Here is an 8,888-nt window from a genome sequence, read left to right on the forward strand (position 1 = left end):
CTCGCCTCCGCCCAGGAGCCGATGCTCCACTGCTGGAGCTGCTGCCATGCCAGGCTGCTGGCTGGTGCTGAAACTAGCCTGGGCTCAGAATCTAGCATCCCAGTAATCATGTGTGGAGTTTGCTAAAGTCATGACACTCGTTTATAGCAAGCATGAAATCATGGACTTGAAGGTCTCAAGGGGAGTGAATAAGGCTGGAGCAGAGCACAGACCCTGGACTTCGGGCAAACACGCTTTGGATCGATCAGGGAGCCATTAAGTGTCATCCCATGGGAAGCAGATCAGAGGAGAGGAGTTGCTCAGGAAAGCTGGTAGTTCTTTCAAGACAGACTGCATCTGAGAGCAAGAATGATCCATTCCAATACTCAGGAAAACAAATAGATATATCAGCAAACTGGTGTGGCTAAGCTGGAAGTTGGTGGTGGAACAGCACAAGGAAGGGAGAAGCAGATTACAAAGGAGGACTTTAGAAACACTTCCCAGGTATACAGGAATGCTCTCCACAAAGCTAATGCTCTGCTGGAGGAGATGTTTAAAGGCGAGAGAAAGAGCAACCAGCTGATCTAATTCTAGTAGGAAAAGGCCAGTTAGGTGGGGCTGTGGCTGTGACTGTTTGATTTAGTGACAGTGAACACAGATCAGTCTGAGGTAGTCAATGCCTTCTCTGCCTCAGCCGTCACCACAAAGTCTCACAGGCCTCTGCTTCTTGAAGGGCCTCAAGAGGGAGGATACAGACTGGCTGTGGCTGAGTAAAGGGTTGCTTGAGAGAAATTACAGAATGGCTGTGGCTGGAACATAATGCTGAACTTGGCCTCGCCCAACATCCCTACTCAAAGCAGAGTCACCTACACTAGGTTGCTCAGGACTGCGTCCAGTCAGGTTTTTCAAATCTCCAAGAATAGATATTCCACAACCTATCCGGACAACCTGTTCCAGTGTTTGACCAATCTCACCCTCCCCAAAAAAAGGGGTTTTTATTTACATTTAAAGGACATTTCTGGTATTTCAGTTTGTGCCTGTTGTCTCTTACACTATCACTGAACTTCATTGAGAAGAACCTGGCCCCATCTCCTTTACTTCCTCCCATCAGGTATTTAGCAAAACCACGGAATGAGTCCTCATAGAGTACATCACTGTGAGCATCAAGGTGAAGGTGTTCAGAAATGGACAGAAGTGATTTATCAAGTGCAAATCCTGCCTGAACAAGCTGTTTGCCTTTTGCAGTAAAACAGAGACCCTTATCACCTTTCATAATAAAATGAGTGGATTTGTGGGCAAGGAAAGAGCACTAGACATAACTTAGCTTGACTTCAGCAATATTTTCTACACTGTTTTCCACAGTAAGCTTTGGTCTCTGGGTAAAGAAGAATGGATGGACAAGAAAATGAATAAAGACACAGCTGAATGGCCGGAGGGCAGTAGTTGCACACCTTACCTGGAGGCCAGTAACAAGGGAAATAGCACAGGAGTCTGTCCCAGGACCTGCCTTGTTTAACACACTTACTAATGAGCTAGAGGCACTTGCAGACTCTTTGTTCATCCTGTTTGCTGTTGTGGTTAAGTATGGGAGCTGCCCCACCCCCTCTAAACAAGGGGATGGGGGCAGCTCCCATACTTAACCACAAGGCTGCCATCCAGCAATTGAGTGACTGGGGGAATGGTGCAGTGGGAACCTTACGAACTTCAGCAAGAACAAAAGCAAAATTCTGTGTCTAGGGCAGGTGAACCTCTCCAAGCGACACAGGCTGGAGATCAACTGTTTGGGAAGAAGGCCTATGGGAAAGGCCCTAGGCTTCTTGGAGACAGTAAGCTGGACATTGGCCAGAAGTGTGCCCCAGAAAGAGAAACAGCCAAAGGCATCTTGGGCTGCACAAACAGGAACACACCTAGTGATTATTTCCTCTGCTCAACACTCACTGCAGCATGCCTGTGTACTATATCCAGCTGTCAGCCCACGGTACAAGGAAGACATCAGGGAATTGGAGACTGTTCAGCAGAAACCACCACCGTGGTTTGAGCTGGAGCATTTGTGCTGTGGGGAGAAATTGGGTGAGCTAGGTATGCTCACCTTGGAGCAAAAATAACTTTGGGGGTACCTAACAGCAGCTGCAGTGCCTGCAAAGAATTCACACATGAGGCAGAGTTGGGCTCAACATATTGGTAGAAGGGTAAGAGACAAGAAACATGAATGGAAACTAGAGAGAGTCACAATGGATATGAGGAGAGTTGTTTTCCCATTAACACAGTCAGGCAGTGGCATAGGTTGCCTGAGGAGGCTGTACAGTTTCTGTCCTTGGAGGTTTTCAATCCCTGAACAGATGAAGACCTGAGCAGCCTGGTCTGACCTCAGAGCTGCCCCTGCTGTGAGCTGAAGGTTGAACCAGGGAACTCCTGAGGTCCCTCCCAGTCTGACCGATGTTCTGATCCTCTGATTTGTGATAAACAAAAGTTTCTTGATTTGGCAGAATGAGTCAAATGCAGTTATGGGAATAATTGCTTCATGACTTCATTTGTGGCTTTTAGACGTTTTTCCTGTTAGAGTCATTAGAGTTTCTGACTTGTTTTTCTTGTTTTACAGTCATCCAGAGATCAAAACAGACTCAGAAAATCACTACAGAATACATAAATAATAACTTTCTACGCTGCAATAACTCGTGCGGCAAAGACACTTTCAAGAGGGTACACTACTTGACTCTGTTCTTTGCTCTGCTGAACATGCTCACTAGATCCTGAGCATGGAAGCTTTGAAAGCATAATTTAGAGTTCTACTTATTTTGTTAGGCATTTCATTATTTCATTCATGCATTTGCGTTAATTTGGTTTGACTTGATTCCTGGCAGACTGATGTATCGCAGTTGCCATTTATACTAAAGGTGGCAGTCTGTCTTCTACTTTCCATGTGACTTCATTACTCGGTACAACAGAATTTGACTAGTCATTGAAAAGAAGTACAATTAGTTCACATAGAAATAAATAAAATCACATATAAATAATGTCAATGAAAAAAAAAATCCCTCTATTTTAAACAGCAAAACTTCAAGCAGTCTTAGGAAAATACATATGGATCATGTCACAAGGTAGAATGTGAGCAGTGTCCTGCTAAAGCCTTGCTTCTCATACACCAACACAGTAATGTTTTGTTCATTGTTGCCTTTCAAAGATGAAACAGATGAAAATAGTACAAGAATACATTTATGTAACACCATGTCTTCCAAACATTGTCATCTTGATCTCCGAAATTCTGAGCTTTAATACTGACACGCACATGCGGATTGTGGGCACAGTGATTCATCAGTGCAAGAATGAAGAATGAATCATCCCAAAATGATCATGGAGGAGGTGGATATGGTGGTACAGGGGGGCAACCCAGAGGCAGCATGCTGTACTATCTGAAAAATATGTGCAGGAATGATTCCTCTCAGATTAAGTCTCTCTTGGAGCATTAAAATTAGAGCAATGTGATTTCTCTATAAATCTATAAACCATGTAGAAAAGTATATTCTACAAATAAAACCAAATCTTTGGTCCCGAAAAGGCATCTAGGAATGTTCTTACATTTCAACTTTCTCAATTGATTTTGGTTGTAATTAAGAGTGTAAGTGTGGGAGCATCACGTGTGGTGTCCAGCAGTCTTACCTTGCACCATGAAGCATGAATGTTGTCATCTAGCTGCCCTCTGTTGTAACTAATAATGACCTTATAGCATCATATCCAGAGAAATGTGATGAATAAATAATTTTCAACCGTACATTTTTCTTCCTTACATTTGTCAAGCCCTAGAAAGAAACAGTAATATAAACAGTGTGGTCTCATGACCTGCTGTTAGTATGGGTTCATTTAACCTGATTGCCTGTATTACTGCATATCTGTTTCTTATTTTGACTTTATCTCTCTGTAAAAGTGCCCTATAACTGACAGGTGTAGTAAATGACAGTGCATTTATCCCTCATCTATATTTCCCATTTCCACCATTTTTGATGGTGCAGGTCAACTTTTGTAGCATACAATTAAGATATAGATGCAATATTAATACACAGTGATAAAATTGTATTTTGACTTAGAAACATTAAAATTTCTTTTGTGAGTTTTTGTGGTATTTTAATTAAGTAGATTAAATACACTTATTATTTTTTCTGTGGCTTCCCATGATACTGGCATGAAATTCCTCAAATATACCTCACTCTTGAGGAGCTCAATATTACTTGCTCTAACAATACAAGAGAAAACAAAATCTGGTTCATTCTAGTTGTAGTGAAGAGTCTCCCTAGAATAATATTTTGATGCTTTCAGACAAATTTCTTATTCTTTTTTATGACAGCCATTCATGAAATAAAATGCCAGTATTGGGCAACCAGGAATTTACATTCCTTGTGGAGACAGCTGTGCCCATTATTGATCCTGCCAATTGTTCTGGAGTGAGATGTGAAGCAGAAAGTATTTCAGGAAATGTAGTATCTTACATTAGATGATACCTTGCCCTAATATTCAGCACCATGTTATTTGGGCAACAGGGAACACATTCAGTCCATTTTCAATGTGTGACCATAGTCCAAACAAGTAAGAACAACTAAAGGATATCTGCAATAGCATTTCATATAAAGGCCTGAAGCAGCAACTGAAGACTTTACATAAATTTTCTCACATCTCAGGAAGGCAATTGATAAATTAATGGATAAGCTTGGTTGTTTTGGTGGAATTCTTTTAATTCTTTTTATTTTTTACAAGCTGTATTTATATTTTTACAAACTGTAACAGGCTAAAGCTCCATCTGAATCTCTTTTGGTCTTTTCATAGCCTCCATAGCAAGATGTTTTCACTCCTCTAATCTTTCAGAACTGCACTACAGCAAAGGATATAGCAATTCAAAATATTTTCCAACAAATTTTTTTCCAGAAAATACTGTTTCACGTATGCAGAAATATTGTTTAAACTTCTCAAAAGTGATATGAAAGTGAGAAGGATATCCCAGTGTAGCTAAAAAGGCTAAGGCATTGACAAGTGATGCCGAAGTCGAAGTCCCTACTCCAATCCTAACTTGCAATCAGGACTTAAATTTCACAGTCCACTATATTAGACAAGTACATGCAAGGCTTCTAAAATGAAGATGTCTTCTGGTGTCTCTCCTTGTACAAGTTCAGTTTAATTCAGTCACAGAAACAAGCAATAGATTTTCAGAGCAATAGCTGAACTTTCTGGGCAGCAGTAACATTGAATAGTGAGAGCATCTGAAAGAGTCCATGCAGCCCAGCCTGAGAGCAGCTTCACAGGGCTTGACCTAGGCTTGGTCACTGCTCGTCTGCCTCATCCTGTTCTGCTTATGACAGACATGGTTCTTATGGCATGGGGTATCCTACACATACAGCAGATCAGTAAAGAAAATAAGGATTCAAGGTTTGAAAAGATTTAATCAGTCTCCCATGTAGATGTTCATGGTCTTAAAGTTTAGTTTCTTACCTCAGTGGAGAGATCCAAGATGTAAAGAAACAGTAATATGGAAAAAGTGGCAAATAAATTCACCTTGAAACAAATAAATGTAAAAGATCAGAGGTTATCCTAATAAGGGTACTTTAAAGGAAATTGCTTGTTTATTTTAAGTGTATGTATCCTGCTCTTTGTTCTCTCTATTAAAGGGCAACCTCAGTTGGTATAGAGAGAAGGGCATGAGGGAACCAAGGGAAATGAAATGCTCATCTGAGTCATGCATGAACTTTGTCTTTCAGAATTAGTAAGACATTTTTATCTAATCTCTCAGATACTTTAAAGGGCTTACAAAAACATTGCTTACATACTCAGAGCTTTAAAGAAGCTTGCATTAGTTAGAAACCTCATACATTATTTAGTCAGTGAATGCTATTTATAATAGTACAGCTATCATCACATTTATAGAGCTTTCCAACCATGAATATGTGATATACTATCTCTCTGCCCAAGTACAATGGCTAGATAAATGAGGCCCAAACCAGTGAAAACAAAGTGCCACCAGGAAAGTTTGGTACTGTGAAATCAGTGACAAATTGCCTGTTCACTAGATTTCTATGGGACAAGGATTTCAACTAGAAATATCATCACGGATCAAAAATCCATCAAGTACCAATTGAAAATGCACATTAATCATTTCCATTTGTGAGAGAAATAATTTCTGATCCATTTGTTTGGGCATTTCTGCAACATACTAAAATTAATAGCATGCAGTGTTTCAGAAAGGCAGTAAAACAGACCCAAAGAGCTTAGTCTGAATGTGATAATTTTAAGGACAACTTATTCATCCTACTCCATGCTACATAATAACAGCATGGCTAGACAGTCATTCCTTCTCTCTTTTCCCATCTGCATGGCTGCTGTATTTACCCTGTGAAGGGCCAGACTGTTGAATACACACAGATTAGGTTAAATAGTGAGAAAATTGTTCCAGTGATTATCCAGCTTCTCAGATGTCACAATTATTCCAAAGATTTAACAGCTGCTTCATGTTTACCAGTTACAGCTACAGACTGGTCAGTGGAAAGAAAGACTATTAGATTTTTTTTTTTTTTTAGTTGTGGTACATTGCACTGAACTAAAAAGCCAATCAGAAGCCTTAGCTAAAGTACTGAAGTAAAGAATTGAAGAAAGATCTTATTCTCAAACTTGACATTGAAATCGAGTGTTTGCAAAAAAATCAAAACATTAATATAAGACTCAGCAATTGGGTTTGATGCAAACCTAATTTTCAGAAATGCCCTGACTTTCTTAGCTGTTGAGTCAAAAATCAATTATTGGAAATTGGGCTGATCCAGAGAAACACAGCTGTAATGTTAAGTTGCTGGCCTGCTACTTTATTTCTCCCCGCTGCATTGGTTTCAAGTTACTTTGTTCATCTTATGACCATCCTCTAATGTATTTTTTTTTTTAACATAATTTTGAGTATCTCTAGGTTTTGGGTCAGTCAGCTTAATTTTCCCACATGTCAAACTGTCAGGAAGAGAAGGAGCATTTTACTGTGGCTGGACAAATTAAAGACAGTCCTGTTTGCTCCAAGCAAGGTATATATTAGAGTCCCCTTTTAAAAAAAAAACAGTGGGTAGATTGTTTCAAGGGAGAGAAATTCCCTAGAAATGGACAGCTGAGATTTCAGTGTAGCATATGCTTTAGATACAGTTATTTCTGTACTGAGATTTTCAAGAAAGTTAAACAACGTGCATTTCCATGCTACACCCAAGAACCACGAGGAGGACATACACATCCTGAAACTCAGTAATTCCTTCAGGCTTTCCCAGGTGGAGAGTGCTGCATTAGCCAATGCCACTATAGCTGGCACAATTTATGGAGCTTCAGCCTGCCTCGTTTCTGCTGCCTTTCCTGACCTTCCCACGGACCACAGCAGATGTAGCTGCTGCATGGTGGTTTGTGTTTTCATGCCATTTTATTCTCTGCAAGCCTCAGCCTCAGATATGGGACCACATGAAGGAAGGCTGAGGTCGCTTGTCCGTATTTAAACCTGTACTGCCACTACAGGGAGCCCTCTGGCTGTAGACAGCACTTGCAGGTTGCTCTGCTATGTGGCACAGAGTGAGTGGGATGGGGTGGGTGTGGGACCTTGCACTGTCTTTTGAGCTGATTCTACAACAGGGTTTCAATGTGGTGCACTTCCGTGCTTTCCTGTCAGCCTTCCAAAGCACTCATTCCTTATATACCATTTATCTTTCGTATTTTGGTGTCTGAGCGATGCCCAAGCTTCCAGGACAGTTGTCCAACTGTACCTAATACAGGTGATGGACTCTATGGAATCAATGTAGACAAGTGAGATAGTCTGTGATCCAATAATTTAAGCCTAAAATTCACTCCTAATATATGGTCAGACAAATCCTACCCCACCACTCTTTCAGTTTGTTGCTAAAGTTGCATATTTATAGCTTGTTACTTTTATATCTAATTTAGGAGCTTCATTTCAAACATTTTCTCAGAACAGAAATTCTTCATAGGCAAATGCTATATGGGAAGTATATATAGGGCAGCTAGTTCTTTCCTGGGTTTTTAGCCAAAAGACAGTTTGTTCAGATATGATTTGGTAAGCTAGTTCCTCCATAAGCTCACTTTAACATAACCAGTAGAAAATATATTACTACATCATATTTTAATTAGCACAAATAATTGTTCATTTAATTGGCAATCTCATCAGTAAAGAGCCTTTAATAAGAAGATGTAGGCAGTTTCAAGCTTGCGTGCTCTTCCACGGTAAAATTCTCAAGGGCTATTTTCAATTAAATATTCTGTTAACTATCACAAGGCTTTCTGAATCAACTGATTTTGCTTTGCCATTCCAAGGTTAGATGTAGTCTGTGCTTTTCCCGACCATTTTAGCTCCCTACAAAAGTTATAACAGGGGAGTAAATTACTCAATCAAATAAGTTTAATAGATTTTGAAATTAAAGGGAACATTATGATCTTTAATAGCCTGACTCCCTAAATACCACAGACTGAAAAAACTCTCCCAGCAATTCCTGCATTCAACATAAAATACCTGTTTAAATTTTAGCACATCTGTGAGATATTTATCCAGCCGCAATGTAAAATCTTCTATAGAAGTAAAATCTAACACATCCCTAGAGATGTTCTATTTGGTAAATTACCCTGAAAGGTTAAACCATGTGCAAGACAGATTTCATCAGTTTTTCATACCACATTTAATGGTAAACAGAGATATTGAGTGACTTGTTACTTGTAGATCACCAGCAGATCACCTCTTAATCCCTTTTTGAACGTATTACATGCACTGATCATCCTATTTCCCATACTAAAAAAATGCTTTTCAGATAGACATAATTAATTAAGTTTTTCTCTGAGACTTTTCCACTTTTTTTTTTTTTTTTTTTTTTTTTTTTTTTTTTGGACAAAAAAATGGGCCCACC

This window comes from Geospiza fortis, unplaced genomic scaffold, assembly GCF_000277835.1.
Source record: "Geospiza fortis unplaced genomic scaffold, GeoFor_1.0 scaffold16, whole genome shotgun sequence".
Classification (NCBI taxonomy): Eukaryota; Metazoa; Chordata; class Aves; order Passeriformes; family Thraupidae; genus Geospiza; species Geospiza fortis.